At 42.5% G+C, this 22723-nt stretch overlaps 2 long non-coding RNA genes across 2 annotated transcripts; both read right to left on the reverse strand.

Annotated features, from left to right (window-relative positions):
• Window positions 1-13574: 13574 nt before the first annotated feature.
• LOC128807326 (uncharacterized) lies at window positions 13575-14881 on the reverse strand. Its single transcript, XR_008437119.1, has 2 exons — window positions 14831-14881; window positions 13575-13725 (listed from the first exon to the last, which is right to left on the reverse strand). It is a non-coding gene; the product is annotated as an uncharacterized LOC128807326 (long non-coding RNA).
• Window positions 14882-19379: 4498 nt separating this feature from the next.
• On the reverse strand, window positions 19380-22290 carry LOC128807323 (uncharacterized). Its single transcript, XR_008437116.1, has 3 exons — window positions 22157-22290; window positions 20488-21203; window positions 19380-19447 (listed from the first exon to the last, which is right to left on the reverse strand). It is a non-coding gene; the product is annotated as an uncharacterized LOC128807323 (long non-coding RNA).
• Between the last annotated feature and the right edge of the window lie 433 nt (window positions 22291-22723).

Here is a 22723-nt window from a genome sequence, read left to right on the forward strand (position 1 = left end):
CCATGGGATTGACAATGCAGCTAAAAATAAATATTTTGAGCCAGAATTTGGCTTGCACCAAATGAATTGTTAACAGTTTTGCATGTTCAACAGGCTTGGTCATTGTCTGCTGAAATTGAACGTGGTGACAGGAATTAGATGGAACATGGCTGTCAGGAAGGATCACTCCCACTGAGGAAAAGGAGGAAAGCATGCAAAGTTAGGGCTGCACTGGAGTTTAATTTATGCCTCATAAGTGCTGTTTTACCTCTGGGGTAGGTTTTTATAGGCTGAGCCCTGATGCTGAAGATAAGCTCTGCATCCAGTGCCAGTGGCACTGGGTTGGATGCTTGCTTGTGGATCAGCTGGAATATGCTCAAGGCCAGGTTGGATGGGGCTCTGAGCAACCTGGGATGGTAGAAAGTGTCCCTGCCCGTGGCAGGGAGTTGGAACTGGATGGTCTTCTAGGATTCCTTCAAACCTCCTGTGATTTCAATTTAATAGGAGATACTCGGAGTGTGACTGGGTTTCTGGGGTTACTATCCCTACTGAATTGCTGCTTAGAGCCCAGAGATGGGTGTTCCTCTGGCATCCACTGCTCAAATCCTCAGAGTTCCACAGGGCGGGCTAAGCTGTGGCTAATCATTGTTAACTGTTGTAGTTGCAGTGGAAAGGAGATCTGCGTTGGTGAATTAATCCAAGGTAACCTGCAATCTTTCTTCCCTAAGTAAAAGTCCTTCATTCACAGTTTGGCCAGAAAATTCAGAGTAAGGTCAGACTGAGATGAAAATTGTCCATGGGAAGTAATGAAGCGGTTTTTTGAGGCCAACCCAGAAAATATGGTCCTGAGTAAGTTATTAATTCTTCTTTAGATAAAGAGCAAAGTACAGACATAAAATAGGAAGGAAAACAATGGCATGTGTAGTGGACTCCAATGCCTAGCATGTTTAAATGCCAGCTGTATAAAGTATGCACTCCCAGGAGTTTTCCTGAGTGAATTCAAAATAGCACATTTAACCTTAATAAAAATACAAAGCTGATTTGGGTTATTTAGGATGTATATAGGATTATAGGTTAATATATTTGACACAAATACATTGTTAATAGATACAATAATTATATATGTTTCCTTCCCATTCCTTGTTAATATTCCCTATAACTAATTGGCAGTTTACCCTTACCCTGGTCTCTTGTTGAGCTGTTTAGAATAAAGTTGCTCATCTGGTTTTTAGATTTTTAGGAGTGTGAAAGGATCAATATATAAAATTTTTGAAGTAATGATACTTGCCTGAGAAGCCAAAGGTGATGTCTGCTTGTAACTATTTTCTGGCTGACCAGGTGTTCTGCCAATTGATGGGAGCAATTTAAAGGACACAGACACCAATGGAAAGAATGGTCTTATTTTACTGTGGATTTTAAGGCAACACAAAAGTAAAATGATACATACAATAAAGCTGCAGGCTTGGCTTTAGCAACAAGCAAAAGTAAGAAAGGTAATGCACCTAATCATTACTATACAAGAGCAAGGATAGTGATTGAGAGAGATACATCACCAATTGCCTAAATACTCCACCATCGTCCAGAGCCCACAGTCCCTGGGGGGCCCCGTTTCACAGCGAGGACCTGGAGAACCCTTCCTGGCAATTGGAAAAATCCTACACAGTGCTTCCACCCACAGGTGAGGTCTCCAAATTCACCCCAAAAGTGGGTCCAGCGTTTATAGGCGCAAAGCAGCAAGTCAAAGTGGCTTGATTGTATTTTATCACAGAAACTCCTGGATCTGATGGCACACTTCCCAGTCAGGAGGGACCAGGGCTTGGCCAGGGCCCTCGCCTTGGCTGGGAGGGTTTCCCATAAAATACCCTAAACCAAGTCTCTGTTCATGTCAGTTGGGAAAGATTCTTAAAATGCTAGATTTCTTGCAGGTGACTACACAAGGTTATGTGAAAGTTTCTAAAGCAGTCAGTTTGGTGTTAAACAGATAGCATCAGCATCTCAGTCATGTATTTTTAGCTAAATAATACTGATGGTGTCAGCAGCCACATATTGCCCAGGGTCCATCTTGTAAGTCAGCTCTGGCTAAGGCCTGCTGCTCGGGCCTCAGCACATATCCAGGGCAAGTTAGAAGCATGGCTTTTACTTCTCATCCCTCTTTTCTGTGGATACCTTTTCCCCCCTGTGCTCTGGGAAATGAAGCAGGATGACAGACTCCAGCAGTTACCCGCAGGTGGCAATGGAGCTGCAGGCTGTGTCTCATTGTTGGAGAAGCTTTTTCAAGACAGATCTTTTCTGTAGTGCAGCATGTCATACATTGAGTTAAACAGGAAAAAGGGTATTCTTTTATCTCTCAATGAGTTGCAGCCAAGATCTGTAATTGCCTTGCTCTTAATGTTGCATAACTGTTAGCAAGACTCAAGCCAAGCATTAATGAATTTCATCAGAACTTCATTTTTTAATGAGCATCATTAATCATTAGTCATGCATGCTACAACCTACACTTTTCTAAAGTGGGGCTTTGCCAGTCCTGTTGCACTATAACAACAGCAGCACGTCCTCCCCAGATTTTATCAGTGAAGTAACAAGAAAAGACTGTGGAGAGAGGGAGACACAAAACTTTTATTTGACCTTTTAAATACTTAAGCTACTCTGAAAGTTGTGTCAGCAGCTGCTGCTCCACTTTTCTCTGGGCTGTGGTGACAATGTGAGAGCTCTGAAGTTGCACTAAGCTGCAGTGTTGATCCAGACTCTGCACGTGGATTCACTGGGCTCCCGTGGCTTGTAGCACAAAATTCAGTGAAGATAACTTGAAAATAAGTTTGGAAAAATGATGTCTAGAGGTCTAGTGGCTGATCTTAACTCTTTTGGATTGTGTAACAGGTTGTGTTTAAAAGCTACAGAAGGAGCAGTGGGTTCCTGGCTGTCCCAGCACACTTGTCCAGATTTAGCAATTCTGGTAATGAGCAAGTGGCAGTGTTCTATCTGCACCAAACTGTCTCGAGCTCCTTCATGCTTCTTCTGCATAAAACAGAGCTGACTTAATTCACCAACCTCTGCAAGTTCAGTTGCCATGCAGGTGCCAGACTGGTAGAGCTATCTAGGAAACAGAAGCTTTTTCTTGGTGTGTGTCCTACGGACTTGCAGCTCCTCCCAGACAGCCAGCACCAGGGCAGGAGCAAATGGCCTCAGTGAACCAGGACAGGTTCAGGTTGGACATCAGGAAGAATTTCTTCACCAAAAGGTTGTCAAGCACTGGCATGGGCTGCCAGGGGAAGTGCTGGAATCATCATCCCTGGAAGTGCTCTAGAAATGACTCTACAAGGCACTTATGGTTTAGTTGAGAAAGTGATGCTCAGCCAAAAGTGAACTCCATGGTCTTGGACATCTTTTCCCACCTTAATGGATCTGTGATTCTATGTCTGGCCCAATAGGTGCAATCTCTCACTGCGGCTGCTGACTAGAAGCAAGATTTCAGAAACAGATTAAACCAAAGAAAACAAATGAAATTGTGTCTAATAATTCTGCACAAGGAAAAACTATTTTCTGTGTCTTATGCACTAGACCAAGAACATGTTTTACTCTGATCTTGACCTATGTGAATACTAAAATTTGCGGTTAAAACAGCGGAGTTGTCTGAGGCAGAGCTGTATAGGGGGAAGTGTAAAATCCACAGAATCACTGAGTTTGGAAAAGATTCCCAAGATCAATGAGTCCAAACTCTGACCAACCACCACCTTGTCAAATAAATGAGAGCACTGGGTGCCAAGCCATTTCTTAATATATCATGGATAATAACAATAATAATAGTATTAAGGGATATTCATATATTGAAATATGGGATCTTCATTTGCAGGGATCAGAAAGAAGAATGAGTCTTCCTGATGGGAAGAGGAGCTACCACTGTGGAGGAGAAAGGCAAGGAAAGATTTATGGGACTGGTAGTGGAAAAAAGGGATTAATGAAAAGGTGCACTGACATGGGAGAGGGTGGAGGGTTTAAAAACAGGGACATGAAATAAAAGGGAGCAGCCAAGATGAGGGGGAGGAGATATTGAAGAGAGTGGCAAGCCCATGCCAGCTCTGGTTACAGGACCTGGTTTGTTCCTCGCTGTCAGCTGAACCTTTCCCAGAGTGCTTGCTGTTGAGCTAGAGTGAGCAGGATTTCTTGTCTCCCACACTAGCCAGTATCCATCATGTGTACATTCAAAGGAGTTAAAGAAACCAGCTGGCTGGCAAATGTAATTTCCTTGCCATGGGAAATGATCTGAAATTGCAAATGCTATCCCACTGTCACATTGTTCTGCAAAGGAACACATGGCATACAATAAATTAATTTCTCCAAATAATTCAATATTTTATTTAAATATATAAGATTTAAGTCACGGATGGCAGAAAAAAATATCTGACTTGCACTTCCTAACTGCTGGCTGTATTTTTTTTTTAAATAGAGCAGTAGAAGGACAAGCATCATCTATGTTACAAATGAGCTGATATGCTTCTTACTTTGTGTGTAAGCAAACACACACTGGGAGAGAGAAGGTCTTCCACCCATGGATATGAAGGTAGAAGAAGCTCAGATTCCCATTTTACATGTAGAGAAGAACATAATAGAAATATAAATTGCAAACCTAGTTCGGCACAATTAGTTTTGTGGTACGAGCAGGAATTAAACACTGATATTATACTGATCAAGTTTTAATTTCTTTCCTGATGAAATGGTGCTTGCTGAGAGAAAAACGTTTCTACAGAAATATTCTGTTTGCTGAAAATATCCTGAGGTCTTGGGTAATGGAGGAGGCACCAGGGAAGCTTTGAATCAGGAAGGAGAGCAGGTATCCCTCTTGCATTTGCGTGTCTCCCTGCCACCAGGGCAGCCATTCTAGATCTGCTCTCTTTTTCTATTCCTAAAACAAAGGTAAAAAGCTCAGTCTCAATAGATTTAGCACCAAAATTTGGAGTTAGAAGTAATTTTGTGAATTATGTCCAGGACAGTGTTTTTAATCCAATCATCCACTTTCAACAACTGTTGACAGCGTTGATAATAAATTCCTGATTTTTGGCATAATTTGATTGTGTTAAAAAAATCTTGGCTATCTTCAGATTACTCACCATGTTCAAATAATTGATGTGTAGACTCCCATAGATTATAAATATAGTGGATATTTAAAAAACACTTATTCTTTTCTGTAACTCAGGTTAGATAATTTTTCCCCTTCTTCTCCTGGGCTGAACCAAAGTAACTTGAGCCTTCAGTAAAGTTTTGATTTAAAGACATCCTGAAATGATGAGCTCACCATGTGAATAATCACCATGTTTCTACTGTCACCAGTAAAAGAAGTCGCTTCGTTTTTCCTCTGAACTTGTCTGCTTTAAACTCCTTTTTAAAACTCTGTCCTTAAAGAAAGTCCAGTAACCTTTTATCTTCATTTTCCCTCATCACTTTGCAGTCTTTGATGGGCAAAATAACAAAGGGCTCTAACCTGACTTATCCTTTCCTTAGTGCATTTTTCCACTCTCACAGTTTGATGCTGTTGGTGTCAGAGCAGGACATGACCTTCCTGCACTGGTCTCTCTCAGTATCTTTCTTGTTTCTCCCCTGCTGTTCTTTACTGCTCCATTATTTATCCATAAAAACCCCTTGCTCCTGTCCTGACAAAGCAGAGTTGTTTATGGGGGCAATGTCTGGATTTTCCTGACTTGAAACAGCTGATATTTGAGTCACAGGTCCCCCAAAGAGATCCCCATCACACTGTGATGGCCCTGGTCACCCTGCTGAACTCCTTAGCACCTAGAAACTTTTCAGAAGTGTTTTAATATTTATTTCAGGATCACAGGTCAGAATATTAAGTAGCACTGGCCAATGAAATAATCCCTTTCAACATATAGTTGACTCTCAGTAGTAATTCACCACTGACACCTATTTTTTGAGATCTGTGAGTTAGCCAGTTTTTAATTAGAGCTCAGCAAAACAATTCTTCTGTAAAAAAGAATTCTGTTTGTTGAAGTCCAAATGTTTTGCAAGAACATGTCAATTTTGACAAATATTTTTAACAAGGAAAAGTCAAAACATTTCATTTTTACTTTCTTGATTTATTTTAATAATATCAAAACATTTTTTGATATAAGATAAAATTGTTTTGACTTTATCATGTTTTCATTTCATTTTCTTTCTATATTAAAGTATCTTTAACATGTTTCATATTAAATACACCAGCTAACACATCATATTTCACATAAGAGATGCTCAAATGAGATGGATAAACATTATCCAAATGAATTATTGGAAATATGTTCACTGTTCTAAATTAAACTGAAAGCAAATTTTAATCCATTACTGAATTTTGAAGTCATAAGATTTTGCTTTGATTTGGAAACCTTTTCAGCTCCTCTCCAGAGCCCTGAATTTTCCACAAGGTAATTTTGTAATCTTGATCCATTTAACACCCACTCTGTAAATGATAAGCAGTAACAGTGGTTTAGTTACAATAATAACATTGCTCCACCTACTAAAGTGAGCTCATTTTGTCTCTTTATAATTGGAATAATATAAATTTGGTTGTTCTTTTTCTTATTTTTCAGTAATTCAAGTTGTGTTCTTGCAGTTCTTCATCTTGAAGGGTCGTGGTTTAAGAGGTTGAAGCTGTAGTCTCACACATTGGAGCTGAAGATCCAATTCCTGACCCTTCAGGCCCAGTGCAGCAGCTGGAGGCCAGTGCTGCTGAGCAGGAGAGATGAGCAGAGGCCAAACCTGGGGGCTTGCACTGTTCTCCCCTCCCTTGGGAGAGGATTGGCTCCTCTTATAAGCTGGCACAGGATCCTTACCCAAACAACACATTGGGTTCTTGTCAGCCAATTCAAAAATAGATTGCTAGGCACAATCCTGTCTCTTCCTGCAGTTCCTGGCTATCTTACAGGTTCTTCAGCTTTTGTGTTCCCCTGTCTCTTCTCTTTCACTCCTCTCCTCCTGCCCCTGCTGCAGCCTGGCTGAGCTTCTGTCCATGACAAAGGAATAATCCCATTGTTGAGTCCTCATGGGACTGAGACATCCCAATCTGATCCAGCATTGCTGGTGCCCAAGAATCCCCTGTCACCTCTTCTACTGCTGCACAGCACTGCAAGGGCTGGCTGGAAAAAAGCTCCTCATGGAATAGCTTTCCTTCCACGTAAGAACCTGGTGCTGTGGAAAAGCACAGTGAGGGGATGAGAAGCAATCTAGAACCTGTGGCTTTTTAAATGACCAAATGGAGTGAAGCTCTGACTGAAGATTTTACTCTTGCAGAGGAGCTGAAGGCATCTGCTCGCCAATAAATGTGTGAAAGAAACCCTTGCTTATGTCAAGCTGTGGTGTGAGAGAGCCTGCTTTAAAACCAGTGAGTCACAAATGCTCCAAGCGAAGCCTTTTTGTGATTAAGCCAGCCTGGGGAATGGGCAGCTGGAGCAGCCCAGGGAGAAGGACCTGAGGGTGCTGCAGGATGAGGGGTGGCTGTGCCCTGGCCATGTCCTGGGACCCTGAACCCCCTGGGCTGGGCTGAGCCCAGCGTGGCAGCAGGGCAGGGGGTTCTGCCCCTCTCCCCCACAGGAGGAGCTGGAGCTGCTGCAGAGAGCCCAGAGGAGGCACCAGGATGAGCAGAGGGTGGAGCAGCTCTGCTGGGAGAGCTGGGAATGTTCACCTGGAGAAGCTTTGGGATGAGCTCATGGTGGCCTTGCAGGACTTGAGGGGAGCTGACAGGAAAGATGGAGAGAAACTGTTATTCACAAGGGCCTGGAGTGACAGGGTAGGAAGGAACGGCCTCAAACTGGCAGAGAGTGGGTTTAGATTGGATATTGGGAAGAAATTCCTCTTTGTGAGGGTGGTGAAGCCCTGGCACAGCTGCCCAGAAAAGCTGTGGCTGCCTCTGGATGCCTGGAAACGCCCAAGGCCAGCCTGGATGGGGCTTGGAGCAGCCTGGGGTAGTGGAAGGTGTCCCTGCCATGGCAGGGGGTTGGAACAAGATGGTTTTTAAGGTGCTTTCCAATGCAACCTATTCTGGGATTCCCAGCAACAGGCAGGTGCCCAAACCTGATGGGGTGGGGGCAGCCAGCAGCTCTGTAACCCAACTAAAGGTGGGCATAATATGGAAAGTAAGAAATTATAGTAGAAGTAATAGAAAAATGGTCATGAAACTCCTCCCCCACCTTGTGTGTAGAAAAACAACAGCTTGGTCAAAGTGGAAAATTTGATGAAATGGACATTCATTGGGAAAATGTCTGTTTTCAATTCTGTATCATGCATCAAGACTGAGATCTGTTACTGTTTTGGTTTTCTCAGCAAAAAATATTTTCTTTAGCAAGTGTTTGATTTGTTTTTTCTTTAAAAAGAAAATTTTTTATTTCCAAAGTACAGTTAAACTTTAAAACTCTTTAATAATAGCCACTAAGTATCCAGCCTGGTGAAATATTTGGCTAAAACATTGTGCATGCTATTTTCAGCTTCAGTGTTTCAGCTTGTACATGTCCAAACCTTTATGGTTTGAAATTTTGGACAGAAGAATATTTGAGAAAAAAAATTTGATTGCCTACCCTGTCAACATTTTTCATGAAAAGTAACAAACTTTTACCTCAACTATGGAACTGCTCTCACTGTGTCTCAGTAACATTATACCCAAAAAATATACTTTCTTTATTTTATAGTGGTGATGTTACTGGCAGTGACTAATCTCTCTAGAACTCAAAGTCCTCTCTCCATCTGCAAAGCTGAGATGTCACCTCTTAAGGATAAATAATCTTAACCCAAGCTGCTTTTGAAATACAAAAGCTTACAGTGTTCCTAAAATTTTTGCAGGCTTAGATACTTAGATTTAAAGTACCATTTTAACTCATTGACTCCTTAATTAAATTAACAACTCCCCCCTTTCCTAATCAGTAGATTGTCTGTCTCTTATTCTGAGTCATGTTCCAAGTGACAAAAAATTCCTGCATTTTCTCTCATTAACACTGCAGAGCAACAGTAGCAACAACTGACCTAGATGCTCTTTTGCTTCAGGAAGAGAATTTTACCAAATTTTATTTATATCCCCCATGCAAATTCAGTAAATCACATTTTTGACAGAGAACCTAACTTTTCTTCAAGGACCTTTAATGCCAGTGGTGCATAAGGAAGATGCTTTTCTTACAGCACTCAGACAGTAAAGAATACTGATAGAACAGGAAAAATGATTGGATTTTGATTCAGGTGCTTACAGATTCTGAGACAGGGGCCTGAATTTTTGTGTTTAAGACAGCATATTCAGTGCTGGTAGCAGAATACATGAGCTGAGTGACAAACTGTGCAGTTTATAAAGGCACAGTACCATTTCTCTGGCTCCTCTACCTGAAGAGGACACAGGCTCTGCTTTTCAAACTACATTTCACAGAACTAGATAAAAAGGTTCTCGCAAGATTTCCTGCTTACGTTGTGTCCCAGAGCAATACCTAACAAATTTAGAGAAAACAAAGAGTGAAAGAGAATTAGGAAAACATTCAACCCAAACAAAACCAGAAGTCATGTAGCAAGAGATACTGAAGAGATATTAGAAGAGAATTGCAAGCAGGAAGACCACAGAACACCTGGAAGCATTAAACATATGAGCCTCCTTTATTGCTCAGTTTGTGCTTTATCCTCACTGTAACATGACCAGGTATATGCAATTTTCTTTTATTCAGGAGAAGCTTATCAGGAGAATGAAGTTCAACAGCAAGGCTTTTACAACACCATTCTGTTCATTGCTACATCAGAGAAGGCCCAACAGGCAGCCTGTGGAGACCACAGTTAATCTGTTAGTTGTATTTTTAGAAACAGTGCTTCTGCTGCCTTCAAGCCTCTTGAACCTGTCCAAGGACAGCAAAAAATGTGCGAAACAGAAAAACAGAATTAATTCTAAATAGAAAGTCTGCCAGGTGCTCCCTAAGGTCTCTGGGCAGTGTAGGAGCAGAACTGATATTTTCAGGTGGACACAGAAGAGAGGAGTTACAAATCATAGAATCACAGAATGGTTTGGTTTGGCTGAGACCTTTAGGATCATCTCGTTCCAACCCCCTGCCCTGGGCAGGAACACCTCCTGCTAAACCAGGTTGCTCAGAGCCCCATCCAGCCTGTTCTTGAACACTTCCAGGGATGAGGCATCCACAGCTTGTCTGGGTAAACTTTTTCAGTACCTCCCTACACGCTGAGTAAAGAATTTCTTCCTAACATCTAACTTAAATCTTTCCTCTTTTTTGTTTAAAACTATTCCCCATGTCCTATCACTACCTGCCCTTGTGAAAAGCTGCTCAGAGGACAATTTCAGTTCAGTCCATCTGAAGTGTTGATTACCTGTATGTAAGACCCTGCAATTGTGAAATGTGATGAAGAGCAGGGTGGGCACAGCAGCTTGTGGCTGACAGGGTGCCTTTGCATGCCCTGGGTGCTTTGCACAAGAAGAGGGGTTTTTCAGCTTGGGCACACTGTGCTGTCTTCTCAGTAAGAGGATTTCACACCCTTCAATGAGAAGGCTGATTGCACGTGCCTGAGGTAGTTGAAAACCTGGTTTCATCTATAGATCCTTGTTTCATGTCTCTTAACTTTTTGGACTGAATTTTCCATGCCAGCCTTGCACCCAAAGGTGATTATATAAAGATCACTATAAGCAAAGAAAAGAGGGGGGTTTATGTTCCTTGTTTTTGAGAAGGACTAGATTACTTCTACTTCTTTTCATGGATAGCTCTGCTCCCTGGAGAAGAACACTGCATTTTGCCTCCTATCCATGCAGACTTCTCTGGATTTAGCTTATTCACAGTTGCTCACTGCTAAAGCTTTTTCAATGAGATGATGAGTTCAGTGTGCTCTTGGAGAAAATAGGACTGAAACCTGAGGCAGACTGGTTGCCACCCCCAGCCGTCTGCAAGATTTGGACAGGAATCTTCCTTCTACTTAATTTAGGATGTGACCCTGATCAAGCTTTTCAAACTAGTCTTTTATTCCGCTCTATAATATAATCTTCCTCATGGAGTAGAAAAAGCTTTGTATAACTGAGATATAAAAGGCACAGGGCATACCCTACATGTGGGGAGAGTAGTTGCAGACAGGAGGTGGGAAGTTTTCCCAACAGATCCTGCAGGATACAGCCAGCCATACAGCTGGGTCTTAGGGCACTCCAGTGACAGCAGGCTGGGCAGCTAGTTTGGGAACACTGGGATAGCAGCAGTGTGTCAGACCAGACAACATTTTCTGTTTCCTATGAAAATTAAAAAAGGAGTGCAGGAAGGGGTCTAATGTGTCATAAAACTTTCCCCGCCCCATTACTCAGGGATTTTCTGAGCTGGGGACTTGTGGCTTTGTGTTGTACAACCTGTAATAGATTTTCCTCCATGAATTTGTCAAACTACATTTTCAACCATATTATACTTTTGGCTTCCAGAATTATCTGTGTTTGAGCTTAATTATGTGCCACATGGAAAAGTGCTTCCTCCGCTCATTCCAGTTCTGTTGCAAGATAATTCATTTCATGTCCTTAGGACTCAGATACTGAGAAGGAGCCACAAATCTCCCCCTCCTGCCCTTCACTGCAGCCACCAGCACATGGAAGATCAAGTTCCCTCTCCTCCAGGCTGGAGAGTCCCAGGGTGCCTCTGTTCCCCACACAAATGTTGCTCTGAACAGGGATCCAGCTCTTGCTGCATTATTTCTATATATGCTGTGTCATTTTCAAGGGTAACAACAGGGCCTTGACATAGACACAAGCACAGTGATTCTCCTTTCTGTCCTCCATGTCCTTCTTCCCCCATGGTTCTCCGTGCCTTATTTGCTTTTTCAAGCTTCCTGAAGCATGGGCTCGACGTTCCAGTGGTGCTGTGCACAGTGACACCGAACCCTTTCCTGAATGATAGCTACTGACTCCATGCGCGAGTGCAGTTCTTTGCTTTTCTTGGTGTTCATGTGCTTTCCCTGGCTACCTTATCACCTCCTCACCCAATAACTTTCTCCCACAGATGGACATTTGGATCTCTGAGCTGCTGCCTATGCCAAGCAGTTGTGCTGGCCTGTGTCACAGTCCCAGCGTGGGAGCTGTGCTCAGGATGTTTGGGAGCTCGACTTGGCTACTGCTGCCCTCTGAGAGGTTTCTGTTCTGTTTTCACTCTCAGTTCTGAAATGTGTCTCAAATGTTTCATAAATCCCCTCAGTACCAAATGAGTTCTTCCTGATGCTGCCTCCCTCCCTCCCAGCTCTCCTCCTGCTCTGCTGAGGAGTTTCACAGCTTTGTGTATTGTCCCCTTTGAAAAGCACGGCTGTTTATTTTGTATGTGGTTAGGCTGGAGCTGTTTCCTTTTCAGAGGCACAAATCAGCAAGCTGACTTACACTCCTTGATTGCCTGGTTAAGCTTAGCCAAGATTCAAAACTCAGTCCTGAACAGAACTGAGTGTGACATTTTCTTTTCCAGCTGCTTCCCTGAGTTTAAAATGCCACACGCTTGGGAAGGAGAGTCTCAAAATAGAGCTGCTTATTCTAACCCTGGACAAGACACTTTACCAACACAGGAAAATATTGCATTATTAATAAAATTAATAAAATTCCCCTTTCCATCCTTCAGGGTAAACAGGGTGTATGCCCTCAGGGCTGCTCGGGCAGAGGGAACAAAAGCCCTTGAGCCACGTGTGAAATATTGGGTCTGAACTCCCTGTTTCTGTTAGTATTCCCAAATGAAAAAACCTCTGGCACTGTAAATTCACAGTAGCATATACTCCAGTTATCTTAGCCCATGGCACGATGGCTCAAAGGAAGGCACTGGGGAACTGCTGGGGCAGGACTCAGTGGTGAAGATGTCTCTTCCAGGATGTTTGTTGTTACTACTGCCATCACATCTCCTTGTGATAGGACAATGACTGTTTTGTGCTGTGGTTTCCTTTCAAAACAAGAAAAAACCAGTACCCATAGAGTTGTTTTTATTGTGGGCAACAAAACCTTGGACATTATAGTATTTTTGCTTAAGGAACAGCGTACAAGTTACTGAGCATCTTACAGTTCTTTAACCCATGGGCAAAACCATACTCCCTGAAAAAATAAAATATTGGGAACAATTAATTCACTGCAGCTGGCAATGTTAAAAATCCTACTCTATGTATTAAGTTTATGGTGTGCCACTGCTATTGCTGGCTTCCCACATTCCAAAACAATATAACAATCTGTCTTCATGTTAAGCACAATAATGGTGTGAGGTTGCCATGACTAGGAGTGATTGTTAATCAGATCTCCTTATTATATGTAATTACCTCACTGTCTAAGCAAGCAGCTACACAAAGTAGCTTAATTTTTGTTATATGTAATTCAAATCTGACAGTATTACAAACTCTCAGAATGCTGCAACAAAAGGACTTGGTATTCATAAAGTAATTTGTTGCTAATTTTGTCCAGTACCTTAAAAGGTTGCTGGAACTAGGGGACCACAAAAGAATATACTGCTCTAACTGGGATTTTTATCACTTTCTAAATGACACAGTGAATGTTAGGGAAAAGCTTTGTGATAGTGCCTGAATGGGTATTGATGGTTGCTGTAGTGCTAAATGATGCATTGGCACCAAAATAGAGCCAAAGAACAAATCATCAGTGACTTTTTCAATTTTTTTCTTTCAGGGAGAAAAACTCACATCATGACTTGCAAAACCTGAATTAGCTGAAGGAAACCTGCAGCAGACAAGCCCAGTTGTGTGCCCATGTTCTCTCACCCATTGCTGCAGCAACACAATAAGCAGTGGACTCTGAAAAAGCACAAGAACAATTTTGTTCAGATCCTGGCTGTTCTTTTTACAAACCTGACAAGCTCTGAAGGCTGGAAAACTGCTGGAAGGAGCCAAAAAAAGCCCACCAAAAACGCAGCTCTACCTCCTCCCCCAAAAAAGTCAGCCCAAAAAACTACATGGGAAGAGTGTTGTTCCTTGTGCCCACTTTTGTACACCCAGCTCCGCTGCTGATATTAAAAAGGTGCTCCTCCTCATTTGTGCATGGGGCAAGCTCTTCCAGCTGCTTATGCAGGTGGGAAAGACAGCTCCCTCTGATGTCTGCTGTCCAAGCCAGACTGAGTACAGTGCACAATGCATGTTAAATACTGTATGTGATGCTTTGGCTGGTAGTAGGAAGAGAACTGGGAGCCTCCCTGAATACTGCATAAATATTTTTCCATTTCAGGTTAATACGCTTTGGGACTGAGAAATGTGACTGATCTCTTTATTTGCCCTGTAGTTTAGGCACTCACAGACACCTAAGCTGTGAAAGCCAGATTTTACCGGTGCATGCACCAGTGTTTGTGGGACAGATTCCCAGGCTGGCCAAGTTCAGCTCTGTGGTACATCAACAGCTCAGGAAGTGCAGAGAGTAGGTGGATCTAGATTTCTCTTTAAGCAGAGAGGGTACAGGGACTTATAAACAACATCAGCTGGTGGGGGTGGACTGGACTGAAGAGCAGTCTGGAAATTCCTGACCCTCTACACCCCTTGGCTGGCAAGGCTGAGCTCAGTTCCTGCTAAAACAGCAGCAGTTGTGCTCCAAAAATGTGGGAAGCATAGGATTAGAATGGAGATGAGCTCACTGATGGGATGTGGACTCCACCCTCCTTTCTCCATGGTGGGTGATAGCTGCCATGTGCATAACTGCAAGGTCCCTGCCCCCTGACATGAGCTGAACACCAGCAGTGACCTCATGGGCTTATTAATTCTTACTTTATTTGCCTTTTTTTGCTTGAAGTTTTCATTTAGCCGTCCAAAATTTTAATTCTCTCAGTATTTCTTAGGCTACCCTTGGGTCCTATTATCATCATCATAAAAAAAAAAAAATAAAAAAAGAGGAACTAAGAATAATTTTGCTTACACTGCTAGGGTAGAGATCAGTCTTTGGCAGCAAAGATGTTTGCAGTTCTACTAATAAAAAAATTACATAAAAAAAAAAAGAAGTAACCAATCAGACCTCATAAAAAATGAGAGTTCATCCTCAACATCCCCTGTCAATCCAGGTTTGTTTCCTGGCAGACCTTCAAGGGGACATCACACCTCACTGTGACATATTTAGAGGGCATATTGGGAAGGGAAGAGCCAAAAAATATCCAACAGTCCCCATATACCAGACTGTTTCTCAGGGAAAGAAGCAGCCCAGAGTGATGAGTCTGAAGGAGTCCAAGGAAAACCACTGATGCATGCCTGCACTGTGGTAGCAGCAGCCTGGGAGATGGAAATGATTATGCTCAAGCAGCAGTAGAGCTGCTGCTCATGCTCTGTGCCACAGGACCTTTTGGAGAGCCCTGGAATACATCCAGCAGGAATGCATGGAAATAATGCGTGGAGAGAAAGGAAACACCTTTGTGGCACAGCTGTGATGAGGGAAAGGGGATTTAGAAATCACCTGTTTTAATCTGAATCAGTTAACCAGTGTTCTCAAAACAGGAGTTAAAGGGATGTGTCAGTAAAAGTGCCTGAGCATCTACAGCTTGGGCAGGTCAGTAAAACTTCCAGGAGTAAAACACTCGAGTTGCTTCAGTAGCATGTAGCAGCTCAGAAGTGACATGCTTCAGTTTTAGGGGCTACACAGGTAATTGATGCACTCCCAGGAACACATGGACCAGCTGCATCAATGAAGAAACTCTTAGCCTTGCTTAGTGAGGTCAGCACAGGTCAGAGCACAGTATCTGAAGCCTGTCCTTTCACACCTCTCCCTGGGTTCTGAGGAAACCAGAGCACCTGTGGCTCCAGCTGTGCAGGACAGGTGAGCAGCATTGAAGGGAAGAGCCATGGAGTGCCCAGGTGCACTGACCAACCCCAGAGGGAACAGAGGGCACACAGGTGCAGTGCAGCAACACCAGGGGTATAAAAGGCTGGGCTGAAGGACAAGAAGGGCAGATGCTGTAGCCTTCTGAAGTGGGATGGTGTTACTCTGTGTGGGCAGCTTCCAGAAGCCTTCTGTAGAGGTAGGGTGTTAGTTACTGTGTTTGGGATGAAGCCTTCTGAAGAGGTAAGGTGTTACTGTGAGGTGAAGCTTTCTGAAATTGTGTGGGGATGTTCTGTGTATTGTGGCTGTCTTGACTGTGATGTGTGCTGTGGCATTTGCTGTGACACATCTGCACCTTGAAGCCTGTCTTTAGTTTTGGGTCACTCACTGCAAGGAAGACATCAAGATGGGGTGGATCTGGAGCACAGGTTTTATGGGGAGAATTTAAGGGAGCTGGGGGCCCTTACTCTGGAGAAAAGGGGCCTTGGAAGGGGCCCTTATGGCTCTCTACAACTCCTTGAAAGGAGGCTATAAAATGGTTGAGGGGAGCAGGGGAGGGAAATCAGTCTCTTCTGCCAAGTAACAAGTGAAAATGATGAGAGATAATGGCCTCAAATTGCACCAGGGGAGTTTTAGATTGGACGTAAGGAAAAGCTTCTATACTGAAGTGTTGGCAAATCATTGAAACCAGCTGCCCTGAGGAGTTTTTGAAAGACATTTGGATGTGGCACTTTGGATTGTGGTGTAGTGGTGGATAAGAGTGATGCTGGATTAAAGGGTGGTTGGTGACATTAGAGGTTTTTCCAACATCAGTGACTTTGTTATTTGTGAGATCAGCATGCCTGCCTGAGAAACAAGGTGTGTAGCCATAGGATGTGTCTTTTACTGGTTTTGCATTTTTAAATAACTTTCTACACTGTATACTTTGTTGTTCAAGCACTGAAAGGAGGCAGAGGGTGACTGTGCAGCATCCTGCCTACAGCCATGAAGGGGCACTGCAGGGATGGGAAATGGAGCTCTTAGGAATGGTGACTGTTTCTCCTTTCCTGGTTTCCTAGCGAGTTTGTCATTGCAGGGATCTGTAACCAGCAAGTTGATTCACTAAGTAAAATGAAAATGAGTCAAAGCTCTCTCAGGGAGCTGCTGTCTGCCTGTCCATTGTGCTGTGGCTAGTGGGGGGCTACCCTGGTCCTACAAGCATCGTGCTGAAGGTGTGAGAAGGCAGCAAAGCTTCACTGAGGCAGGAAAATGGCATCCTCTGTGCCCGTGTGTGCTGTGCCAGGTGGCAGCTTTGCCCTCACCTGAGGCACAGGAGCTGCTCAGCGAAGTTCTGCTGGCTCTGAGGCTGCTGGGGGTCAGTGCTGGAGTGCCACGGGCAGAGGCTGGGCTGGGGAGCCTTGGCACCCAGCTCTCTCACCACTGCCCGTGTCCAAAGGAACGCGTGTGGCGGGGGGATCAGGCAGGTGTTTGTGTCCCACATCTGCAGTCACTCACCGTGTGGTGGGGGACGGAGCCTGCCCCTGCTGTGGAGCTCCTGTGCCACCAGCCCTGTCCCTCCCTGTGCCCCATGCAGGGTCCCGAGGCCCCTCTGCTCACACATCCAACAGCTCAGTGTAGGCTGAGGGGCACTTTCTTACCCACTCTTTTATGCTTTAAACTAAAAGTCCTAGGTGAAAATTTGGACCTAATATTTGGCTGGTTACGAGGGAGTGCTGTATCTGCTAGTAAGAGGTAAAAAAAGGAAACTGCTAGGTGCTAACTCCACTATAACATGCTGTATCTCTACGTCATTCAGATGTTGCTTTCTCAACCTCCTTCCCAGGGTGAAATGGTGTAGTTGTGGTGGGACATGAGGCTGCTCTGGGGCTCGGTAGCTGTGCAAAAGGGTCACAGTCAGACACAGTGCAGTAAATTAACTCATAATGGATTCACTCTGCAAAAGTGAAGCTGTGTAGTTGTGTATGAAAAGGTGCTCTGATAAAATGAGTGGTGCCTAATGGAATCAATACAAGAATATCTGATACTAATTTTCCAGCTACTATGACAGAAAACTGTGGAAGGAGGGAGGGATCCTCTTGCAGATGGGAAACCCTGTGACTCCCCCAGTTATCCCCCACTTAAAAGCTATCAATTTAGAGCTGTCCTGTGTACTGCCCCGTGAATTGAACAAGCCTTTTCAGTCTTTAATTAAGGGTGACAAACTCTTTGAACATCACAGCATTCATCTGTTCATGTGTGGAAAGCCTGGTATAACAAAAGAATTTAATCAAACTACAAGCCTAATAAAGACTACATTGCCTGAACTAAATGATGTTATTGCTGCTGCAGCTCATAGTTTTACATTTAAAAAAGCGGGTCAGAGTGTTCATTCATCTTGATTAGCAATGCCAACCTAATTACTTCTGGAGGAAACAGTAATTAGCTGGAGTCTCACCTCATTAATCATGACATTCTTCTAGCAGACTATTTTTATCTCATAAATGGCTTGGATTGGAACAAGGTGTATATTTGAATTCTAGTTAATTGTACACAGCTTGCTGCATAACATTTCACATTTTTATCATTTAACTGCTTCCTTCCTGTAAACCTCTCAGCTATTTTAGTAGGCTGCTCTTGTTAAATAAGAGGTGAATGGCCCACATAAGATAAGTCAGCCTTAATTGTGGGTGGAAGGAGATGAAGGTGTGTTCCAGCAGCAGGGAGATGCAGTCCCTGCTTGCACAGGAGAATAAAGGCATCTTTTCTCAGGCTGAAATCGGGGCACAGCTTCTATTGCACTGGCACTTAGAAGTCTGGGCCAAGATTTTCAATGGAAAAGTGATGAGATACATCCTCATTACTAAAGCCAAGTTCCTGGGGTTATCTCCATGTGGGCACCTGGAAGCCAGTGCACCTGAGTTGCCAGTCACATCTCGTTAGAAACTTGGCTTTGGATTTGTTAAAACCAATAAGGAAGCAAGTACTTTTTTTTTTGTGTGTGGGGGGGGCTGGTTTTTGAAAAATTGCTTTAAAAATCTTAATTTTACAAATCACGATTATTTTTTTTAACTTTAAGAACTGGGAAAGAGAGAGCTTGGAAGCCACAGTTCCAGATTCAGTTTACTAATAAAACTATTAGAGTCTAATTTTTCTAGGGAGGATGATTATGGGTGCGTTAGTCTGGGAGCATCAGATGTTTTAGAGGTAATAAGAGAAATGGTTCTTTGTGTCTATACTTATAAGACATAGGCCAAGAGTGTCCTATTACTGGTCTAATGTGGAAAAAGTTCTTCTGTACAAGGCCATGGTTTATATGTATTTTTTAAGGTTGAAATGAAGGGCTTTTTTCCTTACCTACAATCTGACTTTAAAAAAAAAAAACAGTATGTTAACATGAAACAATGAGAGAAGCTTCACCATAGGAAAAATAAAAGTTATTCTTTCATTTTTTAGCTAACAAATACTGTCAAGTTTATACTTGGCATTAGTTGTATGCAATGTTTTACATTTCTGAAGCACACAATTGTTAGCATCTGATTTTTATTTGCTTTTAGTAAGCGATTAGCTGTATTTTAGGAGTTGATCTATGTTCTCTGAGTTCTGTTTTCTCTTCCATAATTGGGTAAATTTACACTACTACAAATGGAAACCAGTAGCTATCTTTGAGTGCTTCCTGCAAGAATATTTAGTTATAACTGCCCCACGGATTAAGCTGTAACCCAGCAGCCATTGGGACACTTTTGGGACCTGTAAAAAGATAACAAGTATTCTTGCTAGTTTTTGAGAAATTATTAAATTATTTTATTTTAATAATTAAAGTACTTTGCATTTATAAGCAATTGCATGTTTAAAAAGTCCTCCTGAAGTCCTCTTTCCTCTCTTTAGATTACAAAACAGAAAATGGAAAACACATGAGGAGAAAACCAAGTGTCCCTAAAATTGAGCAAACACCTCTCCTTCCATCCCCTGACCTTGAAAAAAACCATTTTTTTTTTTTCACAGGAAAGAATTTGATATAAGAGACAATTCTAATTCCAAAAAGATGCCAAATTACAATTGGGTCCACACAGTGATAAAGCAAAAAGCTGCTTAACTTCCCTGGCAGAAGCAGCCCTGCTTTTTTGTACATGTGAAGTAGCTGCAGAAAAAGGGCGTATTTGACTCATGCATATGCTACATGTAAGTGACTTTTTGATATTCAAGTGACTAATTTACAAGTCTGTTTTAATAACTGGCATTGTTTCTAATGGTTAACTTGATTATTAGGATCCAATATGTTTGAGGCAGATATCTTTGATCATAGGTCCCAGTTACAGTGTTATGCTAGAGGCACTGCTTGTCAAGTGTTAGAAATGTAGGAGTTTTCCTAATGAGTATGTACTTGTAAATTAATAAAACCTTAATAAATATTTAATGGAAATTGTAGGCTTGTTTGCCTGCCTATTAGTTGTGTAGCTATCACTGATGTCTCATAATTTCAGTCATGGATCACTTCTAGAGGATTCCTCAAATCTGGAGAAAATTACTTTTCTACTTCTAATAGGCCAGAAGAAGCTCATACTAAGCTTTTGATATTTAAGTAGTACTTCTGACATCTCAAATGAATTTATGAAAAAATTAAGCCACTCTTGCACTACTGATAGAGGCTGGCATTACCTGCCCAGCCTTGAGGAAGAACTGAAAACTAAGTTATTTAAGGACAATTCTCTTAAAAAAATGATGTTAATGTGTATATTGCTCAGAATAACCAACCTTGTCTCTTGCTACAAGTCAAAATGTCATTATACCTTAAACTTGAGCTTTGTGAGCCAAGAGCAGAAGACCAAAGTTCTTGTTTTCAGGGCTGGTTTTCCAGCCGTGAGATGTAGACTCAAACTTTACTTCTGCCCTCTCTACAGCAGAAATTTAATCAAAGATCCTTCAGTCAAAGGGTCAGGCTGATATGATATCCAAATGGAACACAATTTCTCATCCTGAAATCCACAGCAAAGGGAGCTGAGCCTCCTTTGTACCATTTCATTGGTGAATGCCATAGAGCAGTGGGGGATGATGGCCAGGTCAGGTGTTTGGCTTTGCCCCTGGCACTGGGGTGGTCTGTGGCACAGGGAAATGCCCTTTTGTTGTCTGGAGCCTGCAAAGTTGAGTTTCTGTGCATTTGTGGGGGCTGTGGCCAAACAGCCCTGGAGGAGTGGGATAGACCAGGCCGCTGCTCTGGTGGATCTGACACCTCCAATTTCCCCCTGCCTGCTGCTGCAGAGTTGTAAGAAGCCCTTGAGCAGGTGTCCAGATTCTTTTTTCAGTTCCTTGTGTTAGTGTCCAGGTTCTCCTCTGTGAGGCCTGCTGTAAAGAACACTCCCACCATCCCAGGAATGTGCCAGTCATGGGATGCAGGTGCTGCTTTTGGGTGTGTTGGATCAGCCAGGATAAGCTTTGTGTCTGTCCAGTCCTCTTGCTGCATTTAAAACGTGTGATCCTGGTCTCCAGGGTTTCAGCCTGTGTTTGCCTTGAAAGGGGAAACATTTTAAACACTAAAATAAAATTGCAAACTCCATAAAGTTATTCCAAATTGCTACTGCTTGGTAACCAAAAGACCAAAACCACAGTTTCTGGATGTTGAGAAAGATAGAATGAGCCTGCACTTTTAAATACAAGTAAGGGACTTGAGTGGCATAACTTCTGTCACTGTCTATACCCTTTGATAGCTCTATCCTCCAGATAATCCTAAAATTGATTGCATTGCCACTGAGAGATTCCTGCAGGTCTTTGCCCTCACCCATTGCCATAGCAGAATAGAAAGCCAACAGAAGCCAGAGCAAACTTTTGAGCAATTATAGATATATTTTTAATAACTATAAATATTGTTTTTTTTCTAGTAGCCTAAGGTGGATACAAATGGCACTGTGGACAACTGGTTTGTGGGAAAAATAAAAGAATAAACCACAACGGAGAGGCATGGTGACCATGCATTGCAAACATGGATGTCTTCCAGGGATAACCATGCACTGATATGAAGATAATCAGGCTTTCAGTGTAAGGCAGCCTTCTGGAAAAGACAAGTTATGTGGTATTTCTGCTTGCTGAAGACTAACTCATGTCTCCTAATTTTACATTGGTTTGAAGTTATCTAACACGCATCAGAAAATACATGTAGTAAAACAGATATTTAAAAGTTTCTAACACATTTAAAAATAAAATCTAAGGCACAACCCTGTAACTGAAGGATTAAATCCTGCCCTAGCCAGTAAAAATAGATTAAAAGCATGGGAAACTATTTTAAGCACAGTGTTGGCTGTACTAGACAATTTTAGTTAGTTCTGTGTCTCAGCCTTCTCAGGGATTAGGATAGTCCAGAAGGCTGCAGTCAGTATGCCAAAAAATGGCTTTGGCAGGGGGAATAAAATATTAAATTTATAAAAAGCCAATGTTTATAAATAAAGTGGGACAGCAAACCTGTACCTGAAATCTTGAAGTGTGATAAAGATAGACCTTGGAAAACTGGTCACTGATAAAAAATAGAAGGGACTGTCAGTGACAGCATCCAGCCCTGCTGTATGCAGTGGAAATTCTGCCACTTTCATCTTTTGGCCAGCATTTTTTATGTGGAGTGGGCCCCCAGCTGGCACAGGCTGCTGCAGTTCCCTAGTGTTCCATGGAATTGTGACGTGGCTTTAACAATGTGGAATGGCCTCAGTTTGAGGCTTTGCACCTTGTGCAGTCCTTCATATCAATGTGAGCAAGTTGGATTGTTCCAACTTTACAGGACAAAGAAAATAATTCAATCCCCTTGTTGCTATAATCACTTTTATTGGCAATGGGAAAAACACCAGGCTAAGCTTCAAATGCCTGTTAGACTTATTTTTCCCTTTTCATTTTGTTTAATTGATTACATGTGAGATTAAAATCTCCTAATTTGTGAAGAATTTGTGGCTGATCTCTGATCCACGTCGTTGTAACAGCCTGGTCTGTGAGTAGACCCTCACAGTGTACACTTTTAGGAACTGATGTGGTCCCATTACCATGGTC

The sequence above is a fragment of the Vidua macroura genome, chromosome 5 (assembly GCF_024509145.1).
Source record: "Vidua macroura isolate BioBank_ID:100142 chromosome 5, ASM2450914v1, whole genome shotgun sequence".
In the NCBI taxonomy this organism is placed as follows: domain Eukaryota; kingdom Metazoa; phylum Chordata; class Aves; order Passeriformes; family Viduidae; genus Vidua; species Vidua macroura.